This window comes from Zingiber officinale, chromosome 2A (assembly GCF_018446385.1).
Source record: "Zingiber officinale cultivar Zhangliang chromosome 2A, Zo_v1.1, whole genome shotgun sequence".
Classification (NCBI taxonomy): Eukaryota; Viridiplantae; Streptophyta; class Magnoliopsida; order Zingiberales; family Zingiberaceae; genus Zingiber; species Zingiber officinale.
In genome coordinates this window covers 151488777-151496801 of record NC_055988.1, presented here as the reverse complement: position 1 = coordinate 151496801, position 8025 = coordinate 151488777, and positions in this window count along the sequence as shown.

The window sequence follows — 8025 nt, the reverse complement described above, 5'->3', positions numbered from 1 at the left end:
TTTTCTATCGTACATTCTTTTCTTATTCGTGGCATTGTATTTGTGTTTAGCCATGTGGCTATCTTATTCTTTTGGTGTTGTATTTGTGTTTAAGCCGTGCCGGCATGCATTGTATCTATTTGTCTTGTGTGGGCTTTCCGTTTTCGTTTTTCAGCTGTGTTGGTTTTTGGTACAGCCGTGTGGGCTGTTTTATATATAACTGCGTGGTTGTGATTGTTTCATTCCAGCCGTGTGGGCTGTTATTATAACTGCGTGGTTGTGTATATAAATATTCCAGCCGCATGTGGCTGATGTATTTTGCTTGTAGTGATGCTTCATATTGTCACTAGTACAGGGGAGACTTTGTCGGATTTTTGTCTGGCAGGGACTCCTTTGGGGCGTGACATCTATCCCTCCTATATGACGGGAGAGACATCGGTATTCTTGATAGAGTGAGACCACGAAGTGCATGGCCATGCCCAAATGAGTCAATATAGGATATTGAGCTCATTTGATTTTGTGAGTCTACTTGGAGTTCAAGATTTAGATTGGTCAGAGGATGACACGGTCTATGCCTCACATTGACCAATCTAAATGTCTATGACAGAAGGACACTTGTCATATATTGTGAGGAGTCACAATTAGTAGTCACAAGGTGATGTTGGATCTCAACATTCTTGTAACTTGGGTAGTAATGATGTGTTGCTAGATACTGCTCATTACTTATATTCCTAAATGGGTTTAGGGCATTGCCAATGTTACAAGAACCTATAGGGTCACACACTAAGGACAATTAGATGGAGATTACGTTCATATGATGAACCAAGAGGATTAGATTCATTTGATGAATCAAATTGGATTAAGAGTAATCCTAATTGGGCTAACTTGAGTTCGACTCACGTTGATTCATGTGTTCAATGAGTCTAATTTAGATTATGACTCATTGAATCAATTTAATTAAATGAATTAGATTCATTATATTAAGTTGGCTTGAATCAAATGGTTGGATTCGATCAACCATGGAAGAGATTTGGTCAAGTTTGACTTGACTTGAGAGGAAGATAAAAGTCAAGTTTGACTTGACTTTATGCCACCTCATTGGTGAGTTGGCATTGATGTGGACCAATGATGTTACTCCACATCATCATGGGTGCCACCTCATGGAAGTTACAAAGTCATTTTCTTTAATAGCTTCACATTAATTGCACTTAATGCAATTTTTGGGAGTTACACAACTTGAAAGTGGCCGGCCACTTTTGAATGGGAATCAAATTGATTTTCCTCATTGAAGTGCATTATTCCTTCTTCTTCCTCTTGGAGCTCTCTTCCTCTCCCTCTCCTCCTCAACTTGGCCGAACCACACATAGGTGCTAGCACACCTCTTTGTGTGTTTTTCTCCACCTACGAGTCCGTGTGGATACTTCTAGAGGAGTATCTATCTTGATACTCTTGAGATCAGGCACCGTTTGGATGAGCGGGAACGCGAAGGGCTTCGCTTCAAAGGTATAACTCGTTTCATGTAGATCTAGGAGTAGATCTAAGTAGGAACTCGTACTCGTAATTTTTTTTTGAAATCTTTTCTTCGCACGAGATCCGTTGGCTAGGGTGATTTGGGGTTTCCGCGACGCGAAAAAGCGATTTTCACGGCCCGAAAAACCCAACATGCCTCGTCGTAGTGGGAGGGTTGTAAGGCAGCCTGAGAGATTCATGTTTTTGGGAGAGTCTTCGGACTTGATCCCGGGTAAACATGAACCTGATCCCCAGACATATGACGAAGCACTCCAAGATATAGATGCAGTATATTGGCAAAAGGCGATGAATTCTGAAATAGAGTCTATGTACTCCAATAAGGTCTGGGAGCTTGTAGAACCACCTGATGGTGTAAAAGTCGTTGGATGCAAGTGGATCTACAAAAGGAAAAGAGGGACAGACGGGAAGGTAGAAACCTTCAAAGCTAGGCTTGTTGCGAAAGGGTACACTCAGAAAGAGGGAATCGATTATGAGGAAACCTTTTCACCGGTAGCCATGCTTAAGTCTATCCGGATACTCTTATCCATTGCTGCTCATATGGATTATGAGATTTGGCAAATGGATGTCAAGACAGCTTTCCTTAATGGAAGTCTTGAAGAGAACATCCATATGAAGCAACCAGAAGGGTTCATTGAAAAAGGCAAAGAGCATCTAGTGTGCAAGCTCAATCGGTCCATTTATGGACTGAAGCAAGCTTCAAGATCTTGGAACATCCGGTTTAATGAAGTAATCCAATCATATGGATTTATTCAAAGTCCGGATGAGTCTTGTGTATATAAGAAGTGTAACGGAAACGTGGTGGTATTTCTTGTACTATACGTAGATGATATTTTGTTAATTGGCAACAATGTCAAGGTATTATCAGACGTAAGGGTATGGTTGTCCAAACAATTTGATATGAAGGACTTAGGAGAGTGTGCACACATTCTTGGGATCAAAGTAATAAGGGATCGCAAGAAAAGAATGTTGTGTCTGTCCCAAGCTTCATATATAGATACAATCCTTGCTCGTTTTAGCATGCAGGATTCCAAGAAAGGTTTCTTACCTTTTAGGCATGGAATAGCTCTATCTAAAGAGATGTCTCCTAAGACATCAAAGGAGATAGAAGACATGAAAGCAGTTCCTTATGCCTCGGCTGTAGGAAGTCTTATGTATGCAATGCTATGTACGAGACCTGATATTTGTTTTGCCATGGGCATGGTCAGTAGATATCAGAGTAACCCTGGACAAGGACATTGGACTGCGGTAAAGCATATATTAAAGTACCTGAGAAGGACTAGAAATTATATGCTAGTTTACCAAGCAGACGATTTGCTCCCTGTGGGTTACACGGATTCAGATTTCCAATCAGATAGGGACAACAGTAAGTCTACATCAGGCTATGTGTTTACTTTAGGAGGTGGAGCCATTTCATGGAGGAGTGTTAAGCAGAAATGCGTTTCGGACTCAACCATGGAAGCTGAGTATGTAGCAGCCTCTGAGGCAGCTAAAGAAGCAGTATGGCTCAGGAACTTTCTAATGGACTTAGATGTGATTCCTGGTTTGCCCAAAATCATCACAATTTATTGTGATAATAGCGGTGCAGTTGCAAACTCGAAGGAACCACGAGCTCATAAGGCAAGTAAACATATAGAGCGCAAGTACCACCTGATACGAGATATTGTGAAGCGAGGAGAAGTTGTCATCGCCAAGATTGCATCAGCGGATAACCTGGCAGATCCTTTCCGGCGAAAGCTTTCGATCGGCATGTGGAGGGAATGGGAATCAGATGTATGGTAGAAGATATGGTAGCTTAGTTATTAGTATAAGTGGGAGATTGTTGGAGTGTATACTGAAAGCCTAAGCTTTTGTAAACATTTATGTTAAATAAAGAATCACATTTGGTCAATTTATCTACATTTGTTTGTAGTTGTTCAATTAATTTATATTGTAGATAACATAGTATGTGGTGTCACATATAGAAGATGATGTTATCAGTACCTTCTAAATTATAAACAGTAGCTCACGACCAAAATGGAAAGGAACAAACCATTGGAAGGTCGTAGTGTAATTAGGAATTAGTTTATCTTGACTATATAATTACACTAGTACAATTAGAGTGTATTGAGTAGGACCATTTGAGGTTGTTTCTTTTATACTGACTTTATAAAGGAACAAATATCTCAGTTATTATGGAAGTGTGTTCTCTTAATCCTAATATAATAATAAGCACATATATTTGATATTTATTTCTTTAATTTATCAATGGGTGAGATTTAGTTCGATGAATCAATAAACCCGATAAGTTGGGAAATGATATCACTTATAGTGTGTGTTATTGATTATAGAAGGAAACTGTGTCCTAGAGATACTAGGTTGATAATGTCCTCAAGAGGAGCTCATAAGGATTGTCATGTTAAACCCTGCAGGTGGACTTAGTCCGACATGACGATAAGGTTGAGTGGTACTACTCTTGAACTAAGATATTAATTAAATGAGTTGTCAGTAACTCACTTAATTAGTGGACATTCGATATCTTAAACACAGGGAGACTAACACACTCATAATAAGAAGGAGCCCAAAAATATAATTTGGGATTGGTCCGGTAGTTCAATAATAGTTCTCTAGTGGAATGAATTATTATTGATAAATTAAGTTGTGTGTTGGCGAACACGGGATGCTTAATTTTATCGGAGACCAAAACCAATTCCTCCTCGGTCCCTATCGTAGCCTCTTATTTATAGAGTACTATACCCACCATACCTACCTACTTGGCGAAGCTAGCTTGGAATCAAGCTAGGGCCTAAGCATGGTTTAAGGTGGTCGGCCCTAGCTTGAACCCAAGCTAGAGGGGGCCGGCCATATTAAATTAAAAAGAATTTTTATTTTTATTTTTATTATGTGGAAGATATAATTTATTAAAGAGAATTAAAATTAAAATATCTCTCTTGTAAAGGATCTACAAAAGATTAAAGAAAGAGATTAGATCTCTTTCCTTATTTGTAGATTGGTGAGATATTTTATTTTCTCTTTAAAAATTATTCACATGTTGAAAAATTAAAATTATAGAAATTTCTTTTTATCAACCATGAAGAGATTTTTGAAGAGAAATTTTATTTTTAAAATTTCCGGAAACAAATTAGGAAGTTTTAATTTGTTGATTAAAACTTGTTTAATTTATTCCTCCATGATGTGGCCGGCCATTATAGTTTAATTGGAAAATTTTATTTTATTTTTCTCAATTAAATCATGTCAAAGAAATTAAGGAAATTTTATTGTAATTAAATTTCCTAATTTACCAAGGTTAAGGAATATAAAAGAGGGGGTTGGGGTGCCTTCAAGAGACACAACCTCTATTATTTCTCTCCCTCTTTTCCTTGGTGTTGTGGCCAGCCATCATCCTCTCCCTCTCTTCCTCTTGTGGTGGCCGAATCCTTCATCTCCCTTGGAGCTCTTGTGGTGGTCGGATACTACTTGGAGAAGAAGGAGAGAAAGCTTGCATCTCTTGGAGCTTGGTTGGTGTTTTGTTCTTCATCCTTGGTAAAGCTTCCTTATTGTTGGCCGAACCTAGCTAGGAGGAGAAGAAGGTGGTTGGTGGTTTCTCATCTCGGAAGATCGTTGCCCACACAACGTCCGAGGTTAGAAGAGGAATACGGTAGAAGATCAAGAGGTCTTTCTAGAAGGTATAACTAGTAATTTTTCTTTTCCGCATCATACTAGTTATTTATGGAAATAATACCAAATACAAGAGGCTTACGATTCTAGTGTTTCGAATATGTTTTTCGATGTTGTGTTCTTTTGTTTTATTTTTCCTTGTGATTTGATTGTTCTTTTCTGTTAACCTAAAGTTATTTTAGGAAATTAAATATTAGCTTTCCATAAAAGTTTTTGTCTAGTCGGTGGTGGTTGCTCCCATATCCAAGAAGGTCGTGTGCCTCGCCACGTCAGTACTGGGAACCAATTATGGAAATTAATATTTAATAGAATTAATAACTTAAGGTGATTTGGGTCGAACGTGTTAAGTCCGCAGGAGATCCAAGTCAAAACCTAAAAGAACGAATAGATTAAGTTTTGGATCAAACATGTTAAGTTTCGCAGGCGATCCAAAATTTAATTTAAAAGAACACATGGTAGCTAGGAAAAGGTTCAGACCTTTGTACAAAATTTTTGTACAGTGGAACCTCTAGGTTTTCCGAGTAGCAACCAACAGTACATTCCTTCGAGGAATATAGGATCGAAAAATGTAAAATTCTATTTATGTCGCGGATCAAATCTTGCAAGACGTGGAACCTTTTTGAGGACCAGAGGCGCAGCGGAACAAGGAGCAAGATGGATACGACAACTAGACCCGGTGGCGGTGGCCAAAGATGGAAGCAGCTAGGGTTGGCGACACACGGAGGACAGCAATAGATAAAAGCCATAATAGTTGAAAATTAGTTTTTCTATTTATTGCTTTTTATGCTGTGTTGTGTGTGCTTGTTAGTATGCATGTTAGGTAGACTAGCATAATCAAAATTCCTCACTTTAAATAACTAAGTGGGAGAGGGATTTATTTTAAATAAATTCCACGGTCTCCATTACTGGTTTATAAGTGATGTAACAAGTTTGCGCGTTGGCTCTGAGTGCCTTCCTCCATATCGAATGAGCTTGTTTACAGATCACTAGATTAAACTTCCATTTTAGATGACTATAGGAAGTTAATTAAGAGCGTGTGATCTTCCCCATCGGAAGGGGCATAATCTTATTAATAGACTTAGTGTCAAGTAATGGTATACACTTAGGCACGTCTAATAGTATCCTCCCCATCGGAGTCACTGCTATTATTTATGTGACCGAAGAAAACCAACTATTAATTTGTAAAATAAATAGGTTGACAAGATAATAAAATTAAAAACCCCTCTTACGAATGTTTGATTTTGTATACGTCCACACTATCGTGGCATGCAAAATTCACGGTGTTTGAGATAATTTTATTTGTCATAAAGATTTATTGACAAGGTAATTAATGGGTAAACCCCTCCTCTTACAAATGTTTAATTTTGTATACGTCCACACTATCGTGGCATGCAAAATTCACGGTGTTTGAGGTGTTGGTGAATTTAAATAATATTGTTTGAGGAATCAATGTTATTTTAAATTCAAAAAGTTTTGACCAAATATTTGATCAAAGACAGATCAACTATTAATTTTATTCGTCATAAAGTAAAGTTGACGAGATAATAAAATTAATGAATAAAATCTCCTCTTCGATTTTGTATACGTTCACACTATCGTGGCATACAAAATTCATGAGGATTTTAAGGAGTTGATCTTGACCAAATATTTTTGTGATTCTTAGGATTTAAAATGTTTGTCAATCCCCTAGTAGTCATACTATAGAAAAGACTTAGTAGTCCCAATTGTAATGATTGGAAATAGGACTTGGACATTAAGGTAGACTGTCTTCTTAGAATTAAGAACAATATAGGTGTATTTAATTCATTAGTTGAAACATGTTTAGTGGTGTTATCTACCAGAACCTGGAGTGTAGATACAGATGCCATTAATCATGTCCGCAATTCATTGCAGGGTTCCAGGAAACCCGGCAAATAAATGAAAATTAAAACACTGTCTACATGGGCACTACTGTAAAAATGGTAGCTGTTGCAGTGGGAGATGTTTATCTTTTGATAAGAATAAAACATGGATTTTTGAGTAATTGTCTTTACGCACCAAGTTTAGAAAGAACTAGTTTTTAGTTTCTAAACTATTCAAAGAACTTGATATTCTGCCTCTTTTAATAACAAAGTTGTTATTAAGAAAAAGAGGGAAGTTATATGTTCTGGTACGTTGGTTGGCAATTTATAAATCCAATAACTCTCATGATGCAACAAATGGAAATTAGTAACACATCTTCTAACTTTAAGAGAAAGTAACCTTCGGAAATGAACCAATTATATCTTTGGCATCTAAGGCTAGGTTATATTAACTTGAGTAGGATTCATTGGTAGCTGATGAACTTTTGGGTTCATTAGTAGTGGAAAACTTTCCAACCTGCGAGTCTTACTTGGAAGGAAAAATAACCAAGAAGCTTTTAAGTCTAAGGGGTATGGAGTCAAAGATATGTTGAAATTGGTTCATTCTAATTTGTGTGATCCTATGACTATCCAGACAAGAGGTAGTATTGAATATTTCGTCTATTTTATAGACAACTATTCAAGATACAAATAAATTTACTTAATGTACTGCAAGACTAAGTACTTTGATTAGTTCAAAAAGTACAAGGCTGATGCGGAGAAATATTAAAGTAAAAGTCACTATGGTAAGATCGTAGTGGCAAGTACCTTTTGGGAGAATTTAGGAGTCACTTATCAGAAGTAGGGATTCAATCCCAACTAACTGCACCTGGTACACCCCAACAGAATGGTGTAGAAAAAGGAAGGTATAGGACTCTTATGGAAATAAGTAGATTGATGAGTTATTACCAAAATCATTTTAAGGATATACCCTGGAAACGGAAGTGAATATAGTACCTTCCAAAGACAGAACTCTCTACTC